Genomic DNA, 23,090 nt, shown 5'->3' on the forward strand with positions numbered 1-23,090 from the left:
CACAGAAGTTGTAAGTTAATGTAACAGTAAAAAGTAAACAGTTTTTTGTTTTAGTTCAGCTGTGCTTGTGCTTGCAGGGATTGAAGTTGGTACGATATATGACAGACAGATTGTGTTCAGAATAATGTTTGTTGTGCTTGATGTACATTGTAGATTCCCTTGGACCCATTCAAGGAATAAACCCTACATTTAATTGTCAGGGTGTAACTTTGGTGACCATAAGCTTCTTACGAATCACACCGTAATGCTCTGGAATGACACAATGACCAGTACTAAAAAAAAAGAAAAGGGGGAATCAACCTCATTTCTCATTATTTTCATTTCTTTACAGATGATTCTTTCCCTGGTGGGAAGGTAACAGTGGAGGGGAAAATGGCATTTAAGTCCAGTCAGTATACATTCATGATCTATCACAATCCTTGACTACAGCCATAACATTTTTAACTGCACGTCACAGTGATGTGGATAGCTTTCCTGTAATAAACATTCACCCAAGAGGTTTTGACATAATCATTAACGTTATTGTGAATTCAACATTCTGATGACAGGATGTTGCAGTTGGTCAAGCAAAAAGTCATTATATTTTATGTTGCTATGGATTGTACTACATTACAAAATATTTTGTTTTACGGAATTTGAAAGAGTTTGAAGACTAACTTTCTCTGGAAAAATATTGGTTGTTGTTATCAGCCTTCTCAAAATCGGCCAGTCGACGGCTCAATGAGCCACCTCCTCAGAAAGCTTGACCGTCTCCTTCTAGTCAGAAAATGTCAGAGACAGTACATTTTTAGCTCGAACGTGAAGTCACTGGAGATAGTCTAAAAGCTTGAAAAAAGTTTGTTTGACGTACAAATTCGTGTCCACAATATTTTTTTGCCTCGCGCACATGAAATGTTGATTGAATTAGCATTCCAGTATTTCTTATCAGACTCCAAGCAAGTGTCAAATCCATATGTGAACGTTCGTCACTTTAAATCCACCAGATTGCACTAAATTGCATCTGTGAATGTCTAAATTTGAAAAAATCCGTAGGGGAGCATGCCCCGAGACCCTCCTAGAAGCTTGCATCCTTTGGGCACTCGCTTGGGTGCCTTTAGCACCAAACCGTCTCCACCTTCCTTATGACCTGCTCCCGAAAAATATTTTGAGAAGGCTGTGTTATCTTGAATTTTAAGCTGTCGTTTTGAAAGACAGCAAATAAGATAGATAATTGTTATTATGTGTATCCCCCATGTACATGTGAAATTTATTAATACTGTTTTTTCATCAGTGTTGTAGTTGCCCTGAATATTTGTGCACGTTCAACAGTGAAATCCACTGCCAAGGACATTGTTGATTTCTTACCACTTCAATAGGCCATTTTCAAAATATAAATATTCAGCCTGATAGCGAGGCAGAGAGGACAAAAACAATAGAAACAAGTTGCAATGAGTGCGAAAGACATTAACATATCAGGCCACTTTCCTTTGTCTTTGTCCTCTGAACCTCTCTTTTAAGCTGAATTTTAATATATTGAAAGTGGCCTATTATTACATTCAATTGGGAGAGTATGGGAAGTTGTTTCCGCTTCCCACCTCCCCTTGGTGCCAGCTTTTATGCATGTACATGTACTTTGGTATTCTATGGCACCTGCAATTTTGATCGTGTTAGTTGCTCTTTAGAGGGCAGGCTATAATTACATGTATTGTTTAAAAATGTAGCAGTATTTACACTTAATGTTATCTTTTTTGAACTGATACTATTCGTTGATATTTCATTCATATTCATTTAATTCTTCATTCAAACTGAATCTGATCTTGGGAAACTAATTCATGCAGTAGGCTTTTTCTGAGTTAAAGCCTCTTTTTCAAAGTGAATCCAAGTGCGTAGCATTTACAAAGGTAACATTATTCGAATTTACTCTGAGCAAAACTCGAGCAAATCCTTCTTTTACTGCCAAGAGTCTCAAAGTCATGTTTACTGCTTGCATTTAAAAAGTCGGCCTACTTTCTTTGCTTGGAACATATTTGGTTTGTAGCACTATTTTTCAGGGCATGTGCGATATTTTTTCATTGTTGCTATTGGCTGTAATTGATTACAGTTTGGTAGTTAAATTGAAAACTTTTTTTATAGGTGAAGTAATGTGATTTATGGATTTATTTGCTGATATTTGGAGCTGAAAGAGTGTCTTCTTTAGTTTTAAGTTTTTCTTTCTTAAATGAGGCTTAAGTTAAGTCTGTGGTTCAAGTGCCTTCTGGTTTTTGTCCAAACAAATCGTAAGCAAATTTGTTTATAATGCTCTGGATTAAGTAGTATCTGTTTGGTCTTAAAGGCGTTCAGTTTTTGCAGCATGTAATCTTGTCATTTAACTGGTGTCAGTTTAAACAAATCGAAATATAGACCAAAAAAAGGGTGAAGATAAAATTATTGACAGTTTTGATTTCCGGTCTTTGTGGTATTAAAACAGAGTATGTATAAAAACATTGTTATATTGTTATTTTAAGTGTATTTAATACCTAGTTTTGTTATTCCTCTATTGTATCATACCATTTCCTTCTAACCCGAACATTGAAAAGGAAATCGACAAGAACAAACGCTTTCTGTATTCTCTTGTTGATAAGGGAGAGTGCGTACTTAGATTCGCTTTGAAACAGAGGCTTAAGTAAACTTTAACTCGAAAGTGTGCTCTTATTGATTCAATTATTTACCATTTATTCATTATTCATAATTATTGGTAAATCGTAAGTGCTGAAGTTGCGAAAAATGCCGTTAGGAATGTACATTAAATTCGAAATAAACAACGTGCCTAAGATGATGTCTTGTGTTGTCCTTAGGGTCAAGACGGCAAAGTTTTGGTGACTTCAATGGTTTTCCACATTCGGTTACAGCATGGACCTTTCCCACTTATATACGTTATACGTTTACAACCCGCCTATTAATTTTTGCGCGATTTTATTTGCTACTGTACGTCACGTGGTGTGAACATCACGCAATAACCCTTGTCGGCAATAATTTTGCCGTTGAAAGAACAAAGCCGGCGAAAAAATTGGCGTGCAATGCGTACGTTTAGCGGAGCTCCGCGTGCTGAATGTGGGCGTGCGGATCACCATGGGTAAGAAAATATGGAGCAAACGAATCGTCTACCTTCATGATGTCCTCGAAAACCCCAGCCGTGTCATCACTCGAGTGATTTACAGGATTGATCCCCGAATGATGTATTAAATGCTCCTTTGAAGCGTTCAAAGGTGGTGAGAGCCTGTCCGAAGTCGTTCGTCGTTTTGCCACGTGAGAGACCTCTCACTGACGTTCAAGATGGTATCATATTTATCCTGGGATTCCTTTGCATTCTGGAGTTCCTGGGGTGGTGACCAAAGGCCATACACTCTATAGCCAAACTGGTTTTTTGTGGAGGGTTCCCCGCACCTGGATGAGCCACCCCCTGATTTTAGGCCAGGACGATGCACAATTACGAGCGCTATTCTGGGAAGCCATTGGCTTCATCTCTTCAGGGGAACGCCCCGCACTCTATTCTGTAACTTGTTTTTCTGCCACTGCTCCCCATGGATTAGAATGTTCCTCCTGCAGCAAACCCTGGAAGATGCGCGTAGTAGATAAATGGTTTTAGAAATTCGGTTTGTTATTGGGTGTTTTTACAGTTCTTTTGCTTATTTTATGATTTTCGCTTTTATGATTTTTGTGTTTTCGCCAATTTTTTGATACTGTGGATTTTCTGAGAGTTGTTTGTTTTATACAATTTTTTTTTTCGGTATTATGAATAGTGTGAAAAAAAGCGGGGATAAAGAACACAGGCAAGCGAAGCGTAGCAATGGGTATGCACCCTGCGAGAAGAGCCTCTCAAAAACTCACGTGAGGGTGAGAAAGAGAGGCTGCAGAAAACGTGTATAGTCTTTTAGGTCGCAGCAGTCCAACTTTCTGAGCTATTCACTCTGGTGAAACCGGTTTAGGCAACGCGCGGATCATATTTTTGACAGGGTCAAGGTCAAAATCGAGCCTTCAGTATGAAAATGAACATGGCGTCTTGAAGTGCGATGGAGACTTGGCCTGGGTTTGAAACTGTCTCCAAGCAACATACTTAATAAAGACTTAACATGATTTCTGCAGAATTCTTTCTTTCTCATCGAGCTAAGAAAGGCTCAGCTAGCAGGGTGTGGGTACGAAACAATAACGCGCAAAAAATTAAAATAAAAGGGTTTTAAAAAAGATAAAGAAAATGTCACAAAATAATTTTAAAATGAACTATTAAAAATTTAGAGAACGAAGACTTTGAAAAGAACAAAGACAAATAGAAGAACTTGAACATTAAAAAAATGATCAGATAAGTAATATTTTAGAAAAAATGAGAGAAAACCCAAATTTCATAAAAAAAAGTAGTACGGAAATTGAAGAATTCTGTAAAATTGCTGGTATTGTACCACCAAAGTCGGAGAAGATGGAAAAGAAATAAAAAGTATCAGAAAAATCTGCATTAAAAGGTTGTCTAAAAGAGTTAAATTTGAATTGAAAAATGTTGACGTAAGTACAAAAGGAGTTAAAGTGGAAAATTAAAAATCAAATCAGTTTTATTGAATTAGAACCAGTTGAGAAAAAAAGGGAAGAGGTGGACTGCAGATCATGAAAACAGGAGCCAGCGCCAGTGGCTAGCAGGCAAGAGTGGAAATAGCCTGTGGAGCACAAAAATATTAAAGTTGTAGTTAGTGTGGAAATGGTATTTAATTTTTTTTTTTAAACAAAGACACTTAGAAAAACAATATTTTATACATTTTGAAATTCAAAAGCTAATTATAACGAAATAAATGAAGGTGATCTTTTATTAAAACATAATACAAAAAAGTAACAGAAAAAGAAATTAATACAGAATTAGGACTGAGTAATCTCAAGTTTGAAAAAAATCCTTAGTTTTAAAATACATACGCATGAAATAAATCCTTTACCAAAATTTATTGCAGTAAAAAAGGAAGGGTGCCAATTCACTGAGTTAGGAATTCGAGTTGGGTTTTCCAGTTGGATTTTTGAGTTTAGCCTAAATATTGTTTTAGGTCTAATTAGGCCTAAGGTTAGCTCTTCTAAAAGGTTTTTTTTTTTTTCAACAGTTACATTATAACCTTAGTCTGCATTTTACCCCTAGTCTGCAGTCTCCATTAATTTACAGTGACCAACTCGAAAATCCAACTCGAAATTCAACCCGAAAATCCAATTCGAAAATCCAACTCGAGATCCAACTCGAAATCCTAAGTCGAAAATTAGTCTGTTTGCAAAAAAGGCAGTTATTAACATGGAAATCATTTGTTGTTTTAAATGGGCTATTTTTCGTCGTTTTTACCCGAAGGAAAATGGTGAAGAAAGAATAACAGATTTAAAATACAAAACAGATTTAGACTTTTCAGCGTAGTAAGCTTTCCACTTGCTATTAAGGACATCCCAAAATTAGAAAAACCATGAAATTTTACCACCAATTAATTAATGTATTTGGATTAAATGAACATTGGAAGGGTACATGTTTTCCATTATATAACTCAATCAAAGAATTTGCTGAAAATAACTCAATTGATTTATTATTTTTAACTGATTCTGAAGGAAAATGAGAAAATTTGCATTACTCATTCATTAAAAACGTTCCTAGACTGTTTGATTGCCAGATGAATTTTTTTAAAGAGATATTTTTAAAAAACACTTTGAATATTGTAAAGGAAATGGTCTTGCTGTTGTCAAACTAAATATTAAAAAAAAATTAATTTCCAAAATTATCAAAAAGAAGTCAAAAGTAATAAAAGTACCTTTAGTAATTTATGCAGATTCTGAATGTTTTACAGTGTTCCTTAACATTGTGAAGGAAACCCAAAAAAAAGCCATTCATTTGCTTATCAATCCGGATTTTGTTTTTATGCTGTTGGTCCTTCTGGTATTAATTTTAAATTGATTCTTTATTCTGCAATGAGTAAAGATGACAATGTTGCTGATATCTTTGTTAAGTTGAAGAAAAGAAATACTTTTAAAAAAACAATGAAATTTACCAAGCAAGAAAGATGAAAAACTATTTGATGCTAGTTATGATTGCCATATTTGTGAAAAAAAGCTTTGGCGTCAACTCCAAAGAGTAAAAGGTAAGAGATCATTGTCATTTTACAGGGGCTCTTAGAGGGGCAGCACATAATTCATGCAATGTAAATAATAAAAACCAAAAATGACACCAGTTTTATCTCACAATCTTTCAAATTTATGGAGTCTGGTGATGCATCCTTTATTTCCTCAGGTCTCCTAGATCTCGTTTTAATTAATAATGATTATATATCTTAATACAACTCAGTGAAGGTTAAAAAGGTTTCAGTCAACCTTAAAATAATCTCAATAGACCCTTTGCATAAATGGCGCCCAAATTTGAATTACAATACTTGATACATCCTTAGGCTGACATTCATGAGAAAAATCCTTTTTTCTTGAAACATAAACACGAGGCTAAGGATGTACAAAGTATTGTTACTCAAATTTGGGCGCCATTTATGCAATTGGTCTATGTCTTCGTGAATCTCAGTATATCTTGGGAAATGTCTCTGTAAATATCACTATAACGTTGTAAGGCCCAGTTTATCTTTGTAAATATTGGCATATCTCATGACCTTTTTATACATCTTGGTAAAACCGTCAATATCAGTGTAAGCCTGTAAATCTCCTTTATTTGTTAGAGAATCACATTATATTTTGATATCCATAGGTGAATCTCAGTATATCATGGCAAATTTAAAAAACTGAATCATTTTCGCTATATGTGTGTAAATATCATGTATATCTTAATAAATCCCAGTATATCTTGCTTTATTGTGTATAGCTCTGTATTTAGGAAACAGTACCTTGGAATATCATAATAACCTTACTACATCTTGAGCTCGTAAATCCAATCATGATCTTAAATCCCGTATGTCTCGGTAGATCTTAGTAAATCTCAGGATCTATTTGTTAGGAAATCCCAGTCAAATCTCAGTAAGTCATTTGGAAAATCCGCCAAAAACTCTTGGTAAATTGACTACATCTTGCAAAATCTTAAAGGTTTCTCCTCTTTAATTCTTTCAAGGTTTTTTAGGCAAAATCCTAATCTTACTGTCATTATCCAGGTAAATTTCAGAACAACCTTGTAAATCTCAATTACAACAAGTTCTCAATGTTTTAACAAACTGATTGAGTATACTAACTGGTGCTGTCTGTCTGTTGATATCATACAATAACTAGCTACAATATCTGGAAAATAGGCTAGGTAGGGGAAGGCAATTTGATTTGAGAAAGAAGGGTACGGCGTGTTCCTTAGACTTACAGAAGTAAATAAGACGTAAGGCCCGTTTTTGTAGAGTTACGATCTTTCTTTGAAATTTCAAGGCACAATTACCCCAAGCACAAATACCATAAGTTAAGTAAGGGACAATTAATGAGTTGTACACTGAAAGTAAAACACGACGTGGGACATAATGTCGAATCTTGGCTATAATTCCTATCGACTTGCTGATTTTGTGGCAGATAGATTCTATGTGATATTTCCATGAAAGATTTGAATCAATCAGCAAGCCAAGGTATTTGAAATAATCTTTCATTTCAAGGTTTGCGAGGTGTTAGTCACGGAGTCGAGAATTCCAATCCTAGGTATGAAGGGCATATTCTTTTGCCGGGGACGAAAGATGACAAAGTTTGATTTTTTTATGTTCAAAGACAGTTTGTTGGCCTTAAGCCATTCGTTGAAGTTGCCAAGCTCGCGATTAACAAGAGACTCGAGGTCAGTGAGATCATTTGACGCAGAAATCTTAGTACGTATTGCCAAATCGTAATATGTTGTCAAATAAATACTGTCAATGAACGAAATGGTGTATGAAATGAATCGTATACTGAACTGCAGATATGAAATCAAGTAAAGTTATGATCCTCGAATTTATGGACGTAACCCAGGGCGGTGGAGGGGCCTTTTTTTTCAAGTCTTGCAGGAGACCAAGCGGGTCTTTGTCTTGAAACGTCCCCCCACCGGAAAGCAGGGGCCCCCGACCCCGCTACAAAGATGCGCAATGACCAGGCGCATCAGGCCGTGCCATGGGTTTCGCTCCAGCGTCCCCATGGAGCGCTCTGCACATGGGAGAGGTGACAGACACTTTTTGAGCCAAAACTTCCCCTGGTTTTCAGCTGGGACCCACTAGCCCCAAGAAGTAGTTGCAGAATTACAAGGCGCATCTCGTGATACCATTGGTTTCCTTGTAGCACCTCAGAGGAAGGCTTTCGTTAGTGAGGAAAACGTTTTTTGGCCATAACTCCCCCCAGTTTTGTCCGGTCTTCCCCATATTCCGTTGGCTTTATCTTCTAGGCCGTACGAAGGTGGGTGCCAAGTTTCAGCTTCGTAGCTCAAATCCGAGGGTCAAATTTCACGACCACTACTCCAGTCGACTCTTGAAGAGCCTCAAATCCTGTGTAGGAGTAAAACTACTAAGAGATCTGCACAGCAGATCACCCAAAAAGCTTATTTCAGGTTCCCATGGAGATATCCCATAATACCATACACCGTTGGAAAGGTCTCAACGAGATCTATCACGTGACGAGATATGGGCATCCTGTGTTGAGGTGGGTGCCCTGTGCACAGTCTTTTGTCCTTAACATTCCTACGTTTTATTCCCTTGGGACCCCATTCCTTATGCGCCTAGACCCTATTGCCCAACAACTTTTCGCACCAGTTTCGACCCGGGGCGAATCGACCTGTGGACGCCAGAGGCCCAAGAACACCCCTGTTTTGACACGAAAATGGCCCCCCGGACTTTGCTTTACGCTCATCAGACGCGCCCTCCGGAGACCCTCCCCACGGTGCCCTTGGATTGGCCAAATTCCAAATCCCGGGGGAGTTATCCTCGAAAAACTTGTTTTTCTTTTTTGGGCCTAACTCCCCCCGGTTGGGTCCGGGGGACCCGAGACCGCACCAGGAGGATTCCTCAGGAGATGGCCCATCTCGTGGTAAGGTCCGTTTCACTTTTAACGGCCTCTGGAAGACTGTACACACATGAGGAAAAGTGGTTTTTCGGGTTTAACTCCCCTCAGTTTTGAGTGTGGTCTCTCTAAGCCCAAGAAGTAGTTACAGAATCACAAGGCGCCTCTCGTGATACCATTGGTTTCCTTGTAGCACCTCACAGGATGGCTTTGCGTAAGTAAGAAAAACGCTTTTTGGCCATAACTCCCCCCGGTTTTGTCCGGTCTCCCCCATATTTTCTTGGCCTTACCTTCTAGGCCGTACACAGGTGCGTGCCAAGTTTCAGCTTCGTAGCTCAAATCCAACGGTCAAATTTCACGACCACCTCTCCAGTCGACTCTTGAAGAGCCTCAAATCCTGTGTAGGAGTCAATCTACCACTGGATCTGCACGGCCAAATCATGGAAAAAGCTTATTTCGAGGTTGCCATGGAGATATCCCATAATACCATACACCGTTGGAAAGGTCTCAACGAGATCTATCACGTGACGAGATATGGGCATCCTGTGTTGAGGTGGGCGCCCTGTGCACAGTCTTTTGTCTTTAACATTCCTACGTTTTATTCCCTTGGGACCCCATTCCTCATGCGCCTAGACCCTATTGCCCAACAACTTTTCGCACCAGTTTCGACCCGGGGCGAATCGACCTGTGGACCTCAGAGGCCAAAGAGCACCCCTGTTTTGACACGAAAATGGCCCCCCGGATTTTGCTTTATGCTCATCAGACGCGCCCTCCGAAGACCCTCCTCAGGGTGCCCTTGGATTGGCCAAATTCCAAATCCCGGGGGAGTTATCCTCGAAAAACTTGTATTTCGTTTTCGGGCATAACTCCCCCCGTTTGGGTCCGGGTGACCCGAGACCGCGCCATGGAAGACTGTGCACACGTGAGAAAAAGTGGTTTTTAGGGTCTAACTTCCCCCGGTTTTGAGTGTGGTCTCCCTAATCCTAATCATGGCGCATCTCGTGGTACCATTGGTTACTTTCTAGCACGCCCAGGGAAAGTCCTGCATACGTAAGAAAAGTCAGTTTTTGGCGATATTTCCTTCCCGGAAATAGCTACTCCCCCGTAACCCCCAGAAGTTCTTGCAGAATTTGATGGCGAATCTCGTGGTACCATTGGTTTCTCTCTAGCACGTCAGGGGAAGGCCCTGTATACCTTAGAGAAGGCAGTTTTTTTTGGTGATATCTCCCCCCCGGAAATAGCTATTCCCCCCCTAACCCCGAGAAGTTATTGCAGCATTTGATGGCGCATCCATTGGTTTCTCTCTAGCACGTCAGGGGAAGGCCCTGCATGCGTGAGAAAAACCACTTTTTCTCACGAGTTGAGATAGCTTGAAATAAGAGTAAAATATCAATGTCAATTTTTGTGGTAATGACAGAGACCTTAAAGTGCTACTGTGATCAAATTTTTATCCCTTGAGTTTTTTGGTTTATCACATAGAGTACCATGAAACATTAAAAACGCTGTTTACCGTTTGGAAATATCTGCATTGGTTCCAGAGATATTTAAGTTTGAAAAATGTGTTAAATATGCAAATGAGAAGGCTAATGACGTCATTCACCCAACCCAGTAGAACATCAAGAATATAAATAAAGCTATCTCGGTCAATTTGCAACAGAGACCATTGAAACTTGGTGAGCTGATAGTTCTGAAGGCAACACACCTACGACTGTAAAGAAATTGGTTCCCATGGCAACTCACTCTTTTCCAGTCCCCTCCAACCTGATTTCAATATTTTGGTGATCTCAGGCTAGAAATACATTAACCAAGGCCACAAACTCGACCTAACATCTTTATATGCTGGCAGGATCATGCAGATGAGGCACCATTTGCAAATATCAAAACAGAACGCCAAAGGTGGTCTGCAAAGCTTTTAATATCAGGGAGGTCTGGAACCCAGTATGTTGCCATGGTAACAAAAATGGTATGCTCATATTGTGGAACACATTTACTAGAATCTTAGTGCAAAGAACCAAGTATTTCTGATACAAATTGGCTGAGATATCTTTCTCCATCATACTTGATCAAAATTTGGTAGGGTTTATGACGTCATCACTTGGCTAATTTGCATATTAAAAAAACTTGAATATCTCCAGAACAAAAAGAGATATTTGAAAATGGTAAACAGCATTCTTCTTCTCGTACAGACTACGTGTTTATGTGCCAAAATGGCTTCGATAGGGAAGATTCAAATTTCGTCACAGTAGCACTTTAAGATACCTTAAGATAGGTATATATATATCGTCCGCCTGTGAATCATCGTTCTGGTTGGGAAAAACATGGGCCCAGGATGACCACTTAATTCCCATTCGCTATCTAGATTGGCCATGTAACGAGCATGGTTGCTCTGATAGTGTAGTGGTGATCACATCCAACCGGTAATCAGGGAGACGTGGGTTCAAATCCCGCTCAGGGCATAAAACGTTTTTCTCCCAATGAAAATGTCACCTAGGAGTTGTCCGTCCTTGGTCCCTTCAAACTATATATATATATATTTGTCGCATATTTCCAAGATTTGACTGTAATCAAAGTTAACACAGCGACACTGTGCCATGCCCCCTGCTTGTGCAAGGGGAAGAAACGAACCACTTAAATTTTATTTGAGGTGAAAAATGAACGGTCCTTCCGGACATCTCAATGACCTACGTGGTGGCGCAACTCACCAACTTCGCAAAGCTTGAGAGCGGAATTCCCTAGATCAGTTGCATGGGAGGACTTGCACCGGGCCCAAACCCACTTTACGCTGCCGCGCATTGATGCAAACCTTGGAACCCTCCTAAGAGGCCTCTTACCGATCCTGACAAAACGTTCTGGTGAACGGCTATATATTACGCTCGACGCAGACGTTCCTTTCATTGTGGTAACACAAAATTGATCAAGGCTGTTGATAAGCAATTTATAGCGCATGCACAAATCGGTTTTCATCGGACACAATTTAACAATGGTTGACTGACATATTTAAAGTATCTTTATTTAAAAAAACGCACCGACTGGTGGCGTCACGTAAAGCCGATTATTAAAGGGAGTGCAGACACATTGTATTCATCAGCATGCAATCGATTCAAAAAAGTATGCGCCTTGAATCGAGACTTTAAGTCATCTGATTTATTGTAATACATGTCAAGAGCAGTCACGCTTAAAAACGCTTTTATTTTGTGCGAGGTATTACAACACGTTTCTTGCGTTTTCATTTGTACGGAATTCTTGAATTTCAGAATTGAATTACATCCAGACGAGTGGTGAATTTTCGAGTTTGTGACGATACGCGAGGATCTCTTGTCTCCTCTGGAAAGTCACATCGCTATAAACTTTGAATAGCAATCTGTATACATGTTGAATATCTGTTGGCACAATGTTTAACGTTCCTTCAGCAAACACATACAGATCCTATACCAAAGCAGGGGAACGACAGTTGAAAGTAAGTAATTTTAAAGGGATAGGATAGCTTGAGGAAAGCTTATGCCCTTGTCTAGAAAGGTCACTTAGCATACCAGTGAACAAATTTGTTCAACTTTGTTCTCTGTTTTGGCCCTAACCATGCACAAACCACGCGATTTTTCTAAAAGAAAGCCAATCAATAGTTTCGATTAATTTATTCAAAATTCAGTTGAGAACCGAGGACAACAGATTGTGCATGGTACGTCACGGTCAAGTTAACATGAAGTGCGACAGTACTGTTCTCTCTCCGGGTTTCATAAGCAGTTCATCTATATGAACTATGTTTACACAAACAAACAAACAAAAACAAAACCTTAATTTTTTTTTCCGGCAATTAAGAAAAGCAACCCCAACAACGATAATAACATTTCTGTATTAATATAAAAGGCATTGGGAAAAAAAATAATAACCACGATACGACCAAACGAAACATCCGTTCTTAAACGAAGGCGACGGAAAGATAAAGCCGAATGTCAACCTTCCAGATTCAACAGAAGTCTAGTAACAAAATCTCATTGCTCTTTAGTTTATTTAGTTACATGCATCTTTTGCTTTCAAAAACACGGCGGACTACTCTATCTCTCTCCGCGAAGTCAATGACAGCAAAACTGCTTCCCGCGAGACGAGGGAAACTCGCGCGAGGTGTTTTCTTGTAAAATGAAACAAACGATAAAAACAAAGAATGCGACGGAAAATGCCGCAAGCACTGTATGTCCCCATTAACTTATCTCCAATTGATTATGGAGTCATTAAACACTCCTAATTTTAAGCATTGAACCATTTTACGACCTTTTACGGGCACCTCATATCAAAACACGATATCATGCGGTGATGTTGAATCATTCGCTGAAAGGTATGTTGTTGTTCATCTCTGTTTTCGCTTTCTATGGTTCTTTTCATTTTACTCATATATTCTCTGTATATCTAACGCAGAGAGAGAGATATGCCTTTCGCATGATTTAGTGTGAATACTTAGCATAGCATGTAAAGACAAACTTATTAGACTTATTGTGTAGCGTGGAGAACTTAGGATTCAATCAGTACAATCAAATGACCCTTGTAAAACTAAAAAGAGAAAGATTTTTCCCTATGAAGCGATCGAAAGAAATACTTGCTATCTGAATTCTTTATCTGCATGCACTGATGCATGCAGTATAAATTAAAATGGTTAAAATGGCGCAAAACTCATCATTGAAATGGCGTTGTATCTACTCAACGGTTTTGAACATTTTCCTCTGAATTAAACATTCAGGGGAAAATGTTCAAAACCGTTATGAAAATTGCCATAAGATCATGTGGATGAAATGTAGCAAGTATTTTCATGACTGTTTGAAAGCACCGTTTTGTGCTAATACCTCATGCCGGATGCAAAGGTCTGCAAAGGGTCATTGCTGCAGCTCGGCGTAAACAGAATTGTCTCGGCGTAGACAGAATTCTCTCGGCGCCGTTCTCATTTTTGCTAGACAATTATTAGCTGCCTGTTTGTTTTTTTTGGGAACTAGAATTCTTTTCGATGGAACGGTTACGACTGAATTTACTGACATACAAAATTAAAGAAAAATAGTTAGCACGTGATAGACAAAACAAAGGGAGAAGATCGTTTTCGTGTAGACAAGCCGCCTAAGATGCCAACTTAATGCCCAGTTTTAAGGTCCCAATTGAAGTAAAAGTCAAGGTACTCATGCAAATGCAATACACAAAGAATCTTAACCCCAAGAGATTTGATTTGGGTACAACATTGCGTTAGCCGAATTGGTCTTTTGTCTTCTGAAAGTAAACTTCTCAAATAACATGAAGTTAAAGGTTCTCATCAGCTGACGACCAAGAAATGGTATGGTTGCCCATGATTTTGCTGCAAACTATCTTAGAGAGGTCCGTGAAAAGTAAAAGAAAGAAGAGGACATTTCATTGCGTGTTGGTGTCATTTGACTCTTAAAAACGCCTTTGTAAGATGTAGTTGAAATCTAATATAGTGGGCTTGTGGCAGTAGTTCTTCGAATATTTAAAAACGTAAACCCCATGATATCGGTGGCAACTTTATTACTACTTTGGTTTTTAGTGTTAATTTTCATTTATCGATTCTGTTTCTCCACAGGTAACTGAAAGGCTACCCTGCCGTGGTAAAAATATAGACCCTCTCCCAGACTGATGTGAACCTTTTGGCATACTGATATGATGTGAGTCCCCACTAAGTTATCTGCGACCGTAGGGTCATTTTACTCTTATCGGAATGTTTATTCAGATGTGCACAACAACGTGGTAATACGAAATGCAATTGTCATCCCAGGCAATTTTCTTAATGTTAGTTTTCAGTAAATGGGTTCTACTAAAGGTTTTGGCTTTAAAGCGAAAATTGGACCAAACAAAAATATCCTCTACCTCTATATAGGACGGACGCAAGGAGACAATTAGGCAAAAAAATTCTGAGCTGTCTAGATTTAACACTTTTGACAAATTCTCATTGCGCATTTTTTCTATTTTTTTTTTCAAAAATAATGTTCTCTCTCGGCAGAGTCATTAGACCATATCCGACCTACTTCCCGCCAAAATCATGACGAAAAAAATGCGCGCGAAATATTGTCTTGTGGCGTCTACAATAGTGAAAACGGGAGTATCTGACAAACATCTGCCAAAAAAGTAATTAAGCGGGAAAGAGTTTTCGGGAATCTTTTGAAAAAGCGATATGATGTGTGTACCCATTAACTTACTGCAAATAGAGTCGTGATTATGGGGTCTCAGTTACACTCCTCGTAGCCTGAGGCTAATAGATTCAACTTACGAAAACGTCATGCCAAAGTAATGTTCTAGACAAAGTATGGCCATATTGTACCTTTTTTTCAACTTGATCCATATGACTGCGTAAAGGATAAGCTAGCAAACTCGATATAATGTCATTACAAACTCTTATGAAAAGTCAGTGTTTGAACGTTTAGATTTCTCGCACTATCAGTGAGTGCGGGGGTTGTTTTGCTAAGCGGTTAACAATATTTATTGCTGCACGGCTGTCTTTGAAAGAAAACGACTTAAATAAGAGAAAAACGGTAGCATAAACGAACTTAAAGAAGATGCCTACTATTCAGCAAACTAATCTTAAAAGGGTCAGTTAAGGTTAAAAGAAAGAAAAAAGTCTTTTATTACCTATTGTCACTAGTTTTTGTTTGACATCTGAAAATGCTGTATTAAGATACGTACTTTTTCCTCCTATTTGACAAGTCTATGCAGTCATTGTATTATTGTGAATTAGCCGCAGCATCGTAGTGCTGAGAAAAATGCTATTCTCGGTTTGAAACAACTGTGCTTCGATAGGTCGTTGGAGAACAAAACTTTCTTTGATAATGTGCCTTTTAGTTTGTTCCTCGCAGTTGGTTACTTTTATTTTGAGACCAAACATCATGTAAAACAGGTTCTTTTCTTTGGTGGGGAAACGAGAAACTGGCACGATTATCAAGGACGTGAAAAACGTGTTGCTTTATTTAAGAATCCAAAAATCCATTAAGGTAAGTACAAATGTTGTTGTTTTAGAATATCAAAAGATCAAGTTGTCGTCTCAAGATACTGAGTTCCATTCCCTTTTTGAAGTATGATAAGGGTTCCTTGAATGGGTATTGCCGTGCTTTGATAAGTCGTTTCAGAAAGAAAGTTCCATTGATAATTTGCTGCCTCACTTGTAATACACAGTTGCTTTTTTAGATCTTTAGACCAAAAATTCAAACAGATACTTTTCTTTGGTGGGACCTGAGAATCTGACAGCATTAGCAACTCTTAAATCTACGTGATAAGACTGTCACTTAAATGGCCTTATACGTGAATGAATTTCGTAGCTACTTGTCTGAAGATAAATGGATACCTTGCCTCAAAGCATCATACTTCACGTTTTCTCATATTTACCCTACAAATTTGTTCGAAGAACCGCTTCTCTAGTGTGCAAGGCTTGGCTGCAAATTTCTTACGACAAAACTCTGATTAAGTACGCAAGAAATCATGAATTCTCCGTTGTAAAAGCACAGAACACATCAAAGGAGACAGTGGATAACTTTCTCATAGCAGTCCAATGGAGGCCTAGTCTATTCCGCTCTATTGATTTAAGTGGCGCAAAAACAACCTGGGCAACATTCTGCAAAATAGTGGAAAACTGTGCTGGACTGACAGTTCTTAACATGGCAAAAATGAAAGGTGAACTTTGTAAATATCCAGTTATTCGAGCTGTTAACATTGCGGAGCTCAACTTGAGCCAAACAATGTTGGATGACAGCCATCTAGTTTTTGTTACCGGAAGCATACCCTCGTTAGGAATATTAAACGTAGGCGGCTGTGAAAATTTGACTTACAGAGGAATTAGCAATGCCTCTTTTTCGTCCTTGCGTTTTCTTAGACTAGCTTTTTGTAAGGTGGGTCTTGAGTCCATCATTTGTGCCATTCAAAAGCACGAGATTTTCGCGATGTGCGTGGAGGGAATATCACTAAGCAAAGAGGACATCGCACGTTTGGTTGATCTCTTTCCAGACATAGCCGAGGTTGGTGTTCCCTCTTTATGTGGTTTGCCACGAGGAGCTGTTTCTTACCGAGCACTGGCGTCTCTTTGCTTTTATTGCCGCTCATCACCCCAGTCTACAGTATTGACCGTCAAAGAAAGTATTGATGGAAGCTGGATGGAACTTTAAAAAAACTACTAAAAGAACTGGTATTGCTAACCTAACCTTGAAAAGCTTCGAATTTAGAAGGAACACCGACGGCAACGAGAACGTCATGAATTTCGCTACCGTCAAAGTATTTGATCTTTTTGTTTTGATTCATAAACGGTGCCCTTTACTTCAGCTATGCGTTTTTCCCTCTGATGTCAAAATGTCCATTTTTCTTACTTTTTCATCGCATTTGCCACCCTTTTTCTTGCCCAGTGTTATGATCTGAAAAAAACTTTTCAATGGTGGGTATCCGTAGACATTGAAAATGTCAATTCTCGTAAAATCTATTGTCATGTTGTCCCTGGATATCTTATTGTATTGAACTGATTGATCTCATCTTCGCATGCTAATTTAAACTACAAGTTAATTTACGATCTTCACGACATAACTATAAAGAAAATTCCAAGACTTTCCAAACCTGAGTAAAACGAAATCACGAATAACACGTTTCCCCAATAGTAAAAATCACTCAATTGCGAGGACATTTTACGAGTTACTCAAAAATGTCCCCAGATTCTGAACAGACCCCACAGTTCCCCAAGACTGTGCATAGGTGAACCTATATGGCTTTTACGGGTCAAAACTTGCGTCAGTTAAACACAATAAGATATGCAGGCGCCATTTTCTTGGTTGTATGAATCGTGCCACTCTGGTTTAGGGGCCGACCATTTAACTCTTGAGAGGGGAGGGTGGGTGGGTGATTTCTGGTCAGAATTTTTTTTTTCTAGCAAACTGAGATATGTCCAGGTGCGTCCTAATTAGACGCACGCGGATTTCAATAAGCGTCACGAAGTGTCCCCTTGCTCTTCTAGCCAACTTCAACATCACTTGTGTCTCAGAATACAAACAATTTATGTCACAAAGTGTCCCCCAAAGGCTGCTCTTTAAGTGAAGATTAACTGCTGCATTTACCCAAAGCTAAAAATAACGCTAACCTTTACCCTTACCTTATTGTTGAAAATAGGTAGCAAATGCTTAGACTTAAATTGGGACACTTTTTTTTCCCACCTAAATGCTCTGCAGGATATATTTTTTCTCTCCTCATTTCTCTGCAGGCTTTTTCTTCCTCAAAAAAGTGTCGTGTTTACATTTACAGAGTGTATTTACATTTACATTGTGGTTATTGCAGTAATAGTTCTAATATATGGAGCTGCAAAACATTAAAATCAAAGCTATACAAAATCATTCTTGTATAGCGACATGTTTTCGGAATGTCATTCTTTAGAATCATTTAATATTACCTAATAACAATATTCTCATGTTATAAAGTGATGCTCCAAAGGTAGATTTGAAAATGCTTAGCTTCTTAATTAAAAAAAAAGGTAAAAATAGCAAAAAGCAGTTCAGAAATGCTCATAGCATGGTAATTACTACTAGAAGCATTAGTTACAATTTAAAAGTGGACAGAAATCCCTGATCCCATTATAAGGGTAAACCGCAAGCTACCTAAGCCAACTGTAGGCTAACCAGAGTGTTATTTAGACCAATCAATGTCACTTTGTTATTTTATGACTTGGTGCCATGTGAACTGAGCAAGCAAGAAATCCCTTATCCCATTATAAGGGCAAACCGCAAGCTACCTAAGCTAACTGTAGGCTAACCAGAGTGTTATTTAGACCAATCAATGTCACTTTGTTATTTTAATAGGCTACCCAGAGTAGCTTGCTGGCTTGCAGATTATCTGGAATGGTTGCAGTTTTGCTGGGATTTCGTAAAGCCCCCCAGGAATGATGAAATAGCTTTGCAGCATTTTTTTTTTCTTGCTTGCAGCAGTGCAAGAATTTTTTTCTATTTCATTTGTGATGCCTGCATTTTTTTTCTTCCAACAAGCCCTTGCAGGAAATTTTTTTTCAAAGTCACCCACCCCCCTTCCTCCCCCCCTCAAGAGTTAAATGGTCGGCCCCTTTGTTGGCGTCTGTGCTTCGTGGGTGAACTATATCGCTTTGAACCAAAATATCCCTTAGTATTAAGCGTTATTAACAGGGAATTGAGTGGCATAATCCGTTCCAAATTTCATTTATTCTGCTTGCCGGACCTGGTTTCAAGGATGGTGGAGTTTAGTTTTTAGATCTTATTTATGTGATCGATAATCGCACTAATTAGTTCTCTGTATCTCATAGAAGTAAAGGGCCCGTTGATGTGAAGCGATAAAGCTGCAGGCTTATACCTAAGGTCGCGGTTATTATCTGTTTTCTTTCCTGAAATTTTGGTTCCGTATAAGGAAAGTAGTGTTATAGCCTCGTAACAATGCATCAACCTGAATTGCCAGGACAATTATTTTTTTAAAAACGCGTTCTCCCGCGATTATCAGTTTATTTCTTGATCTCTAGTTAACAAATAACCGATCAAATTCTTACAGCCTAGCTATACTCTCACACAAAAGTGCAATCCTTGCAAATGTTGTCACCGGTGATCGACCTTAATAACAGCTCGTTTTACATGTACAGGTTGTAATTTATAATTGTCGTTGCATCCAGTTTTTGGCATACTAACTCTGCTTCCAAGAATGATTCTTCTTCCTTTTTCGTTAGCTCGAGGGGTCTTTTTAAATCCTTTTGAAATTGTATATTATCCAAACACATATAACCTCTCTCAAATCTCCACTACTGCTTAGGAAGCAACCATTTGAGCGGTGAAGCTCACTGATCATGGTTTAATTAGGTGACTGTGGTGGAGATTACTGCTTGTGGCTTGTCAGGCTATTCTTGGGTTGCACGTGACGTCACAAAAAGAAACTACAAAACTAAAGAGCCTTTTGAGTTTTTGTCTTGATCAGCTATAAGAGTTTTTAAAAATATATCTGTTTGCATGTTTTCAGCTCGGTACCGTGCTTCGTTTCGAAAATAGAGCAGTTTGAATTTCAGAGTTTTTCACAGTGCGTGACATGTTGACAGCTTTCGAAAAACATGCCAGTTGCATAAAAACATCTATTTCCCTCGTGTTTTTGTGGCCTAAACAGCCAATATACTAGGAGACGTGTCTATACGAATGTTTTCTAGCTCATTATTGTGCAGAAAGTGTTAAAGACAGCCAAACTCCAGATGTTTCTACAGGTTTCCGGCCGCTGTGTTGGTGTACTTCAGCAGTACACCAACATGGCGCCTCCGTACTAAACTCTACAAATTTGAGTAATAAATTTCGCCGAATAACTCAAGTACGGAACAACGCACAGCACTGAGACTTGGACCCGTTGTTTATTTATTCCTCTTCTATAACATTTCCATTTCTTGACTCAATTTCGTAAGTGGTAAGCGATTTATGTTTTCACTTGCGCGACATGCAACCCAAGAATATAATTTAAGTTCTCGCTCTAGCTAGTTATCTTGGCTCAGATATTTCCTTTGCCAATCATCCCAAGTGCTGGCGGGAAATCTCTCTCGACGGGGAGCGTGACTTACATGGCCTTGTCATGTTGCCTTAGCTGCTGCGTTTACACAAATCTATCGGTCGATGAAGTTCAACGTCTGAGTGAAGCCAGCCAAACCTTTGAGACCTCTGTAACCTGAAACCTCTGTACCTCTGAGATGGCGGGAAGGAAAAGTTGTTTACAATTTGTGAGTAAAAGTTGAAACCTTGAAAAGTTATAGTATTTACTATTCTCCACTTGATAGAGTATTATTAGTATGGGTTATCAATTGGTGAATAACAGTAATTTAACTGAATGCAGTGCAATTTGGTCTGAAATCATAAGTGTGATTTCAAAATCAAACGAGCGCTAAGCGCGAATTCGATTTGAAATCACAAGTATGATCTCAGACCAAAATTGCACGACACATAGTTCCATTACCACTTTATTACATCCATTTAGATATCACACAATAATTATTTAATCGCTAAAATACAGGATTTTAGACAGTGCCAGAATTTTATTGATCCAGTCGGGAACAAAAGTTGCAAAATTGGCCACACAATGATTTTCTTTGTCTTTCATTTTCCTGCAATTTGATTGGTTACCTTAAACAAGCCTTGAAATCTGATTGGTTGTTTTGTTTTAGTGGCCCATTCTCATTGGCTGGGGAAATGGAGCGATGCAGAGCAAAAAAATCCGATTTGGGAATAAATCGCACTGCTGAGAGCCAATCACATTGCAAGGTGCACCAGTGATTTCTAAATGGGTGTAATAAAGAGTGAAATTAGGAAATAATTTCTCGCGCGTTTTGTCCAAAATCAAATATTGAATTTCCAGAGCCTTCAGGCGAGGGAAATAATTTGACTTTGGAGAAAACGCAAGTGAAATTATTCCCTAATTTCACGAGTACACCATTTGATTAACTATTAACATCATGGGTTACAAATTACGTTCGTAAGACGCGGGTTTTTTTCAAACCTGGACGCCATTTTGGCACTGTAGCAAAAATTGCCACAGCAACAGTAATTTCACATGTGAAATTATAAATTAACGCTGAAAATTTGCGCCAAAATTAAGGAGTAATTTGTCACCCACGTTATTTTAGGTACAATTTGCTCAATTTTTTGGTCAACTAGTACTCGGATACAACAGCCGTAACCACCGAACTCACTTTTAATCCTTTTCTCAACGAAAAAGTTGCGCAGTTGATAATTAGGAATATATGTCACATCGCCAATCGTCATTAAATCTGATCTTTTACAAGTTTTTGCTTTAGAAGAGAATGACAAAACCAACAACAGAATGGGCACAAACAGACGATAATACCGAACTTTTCAGCTTTCAGATGGAAATTGTGAAACACTAAAAAAGTGCTGATATCGTCTTTTCATAATCTTCTTTAGCTAAAGCTGTTTCGTTTCGCTTGCTGGCATGAAGATGAATGGTGGTTTCTGAAGCGTTCTTTAAAATTAGTTGCTAGTCCAACGTATGATTCAGTCGTTGTGTCAGTGGAGGTGACAATGTCTTGATAGATACATTAGTTTGGAGGCATTTACCATCAAGCGGACATTCTGGTTTTCTTTCGCAGTTACATGTGTCATGCTGTTCTCCAGGTGTTTGGGTGGTGTATGCTGAAAGAACTCTTTTGTTGTGGGATCCAATTATTGTTTTCATGTTTGGCATGCAAGATTAGCTCAGTTTCAGTGTGTGCCAATTGAAGATCTTGTTCAATGGATGGTTCTTGGGGAAGCATTTGTCAACGATGAGAACCGGAAACTTCTTTCCCAGGTTTGATCCTTTGCTGCCATCTTGTATGTTAAACTCGTCCCAGTCTTCCCCTTACTGCGATTCCAAAATGGTGGCCTCGCACCAACGTTCGTCGCGAATTTTTCCACTGTTCTTGACCTACACTACAACCTTCAGTTGAGACAGCAGAACTAGCGATGAAGTTGAACCAAATTGCTGCTTAGAACCGAGTATTTTGAAGATTTTTCAGTTTGTGACGTAAATGCCATCAATTTTGAAAGTTAAAGGTGCGTCTTACAACCGAGTGCGCCTCGTATCCGAAAAACTTCGGTAAGTAATACAAACTGGCAATAATTATTATTTATAATGCGCCGATCAAATCGAAACTTAACAAAAAATGTCTTCAAAAGTTGGGGACAGACAGACAAATCTGACTACAGGGTAGGCCATTTGGATACTACTTTGGTCCAAGGGGGCGGGAATTTGAACAGTCCAATCTTCAAAAGTTTAAATTCCCGTGGTTTGCCCGGAAAAAGGGGGGAGGGATGTTGAAGTTTCAGTTGATCGGCGCTTAACTGGAAAGGAACAAAACCTAACAAAGACAAAAAAAAAAAAAAAAAAAAGAAGCAAAAGGCGTTCGTGTGCTATATTTATTAGCTAACACCAGTTGAAACATATCAGTAAGATTACCGTTTTCTGTGTTTTTTCAATTTAGGCCAGTTACTACTACAGAGAAGCCTATGGATGACACACTAGTTATTATTTATACCTAATCCGCACTGCCTTAACAAAAGGCATGAACTCCACTCCAAAAATCGCATTAACCACGGCAACTAATTAGACTTTTCACATGTTAGAGTGGTTTTCAATTGAGTGTCAAAGTAATTAGATAA

At 38.7% G+C, this 23,090-nt stretch overlaps 2 long non-coding RNA genes across 5 annotated transcripts in view; both read left to right on the forward strand.

Moving 5' to 3' along the window:
• The window catches only part of LOC137997804 (uncharacterized), a 6,010-nt gene extending 3,216 nt beyond the window's left edge, over window positions 1-2,794 (forward strand). The window contains exon 4 of the long non-coding RNA XR_011122593.1: window positions 332-2,794. This is a non-coding gene — a long non-coding RNA (uncharacterized lncRNA). The remainder of the gene's footprint in view (window positions 1-331) is intronic.
• A 9,217-nt stretch (window positions 2,795-12,011) lies between these two features.
• On the forward strand, window positions 12,012-22,377 carry LOC137997805 (uncharacterized). Of its 4 annotated transcripts, XR_011122595.1 has the most exons (5): window positions 12,012-12,051; window positions 12,198-12,400; window positions 14,516-15,917; window positions 20,461-20,656; window positions 22,040-22,377. It is a non-coding gene; the product is annotated as an uncharacterized lncRNA (long non-coding RNA). The 4 variants fall into 4 exon arrangements; XR_011122594.1 differs by having other exon boundaries at window positions 12,043-12,400; XR_011122596.1 differs by lacking the exons at window positions 12,012-12,051; window positions 12,198-12,400 and adding an exon at window positions 13,071-13,273.
• Window positions 22,378-23,090: the final 713 nt, after the last annotated feature.

This window comes from Montipora foliosa, chromosome 3, assembly GCF_036669935.1.
Source record: "Montipora foliosa isolate CH-2021 chromosome 3, ASM3666993v2, whole genome shotgun sequence".
In the NCBI taxonomy this organism is placed as follows: domain Eukaryota; kingdom Metazoa; phylum Cnidaria; class Anthozoa; order Scleractinia; family Acroporidae; genus Montipora; species Montipora foliosa.